The sequence below is a fragment of the Amaranthus tricolor genome, chromosome 9 (genome assembly GCF_026212465.1).
Source record: "Amaranthus tricolor cultivar Red isolate AtriRed21 chromosome 9, ASM2621246v1, whole genome shotgun sequence".
NCBI classification, from domain to species: domain Eukaryota; kingdom Viridiplantae; phylum Streptophyta; class Magnoliopsida; order Caryophyllales; family Amaranthaceae; genus Amaranthus; species Amaranthus tricolor.
In genome coordinates this window covers 20,204,556-20,205,176 of record NC_080055.1, presented here as the reverse complement: position 1 = coordinate 20,205,176, position 621 = coordinate 20,204,556, and positions in this window count along the sequence as shown.

Genomic DNA, 621 nt, shown 5'->3' with positions numbered 1-621 from the left:
TTATTTATTTTGTAATTTATATTTTTATTATGTAAATTATTTTATAATTTTATTATTATTATTATTATTATTATTATTATTATTATTATTATTATTATTATTATTATTATTTATAGTTTATATTATTATTAATTAAATTTTTTAAATTATTTTATTTTTAATTTAATAAAATTATACTTTATATTATTATTATTATTATTATTATTATTATTATTATTATTATTATTATTATTATTATTATTATTATTATTATTATTATTATTATTTTCTTATTATTAATTTAAATAATTTATAATTATATATTATTATTATTATTATTATTATTATTGTTATTATTATTATTATTATTATTATTATTATTATTATTATTATTATTATTATTATTATTATTATTATTATTATTATTATTATTATTATTGTTTTGTTATTATTTAATATTATTTTGTATTGTATTATTATTACAATTATTTTATTTTATAAATATTTTAATTTAGTTGAAATTTTAATTATTAAAATAAATTATTTTTTTATTTGATATTGTATATTTTTATTATTAATGTTTGTTTGTATAATGTTTTATTAACCTAATCTATGGTTTATTTGATTTTTAAATTTGCAGGA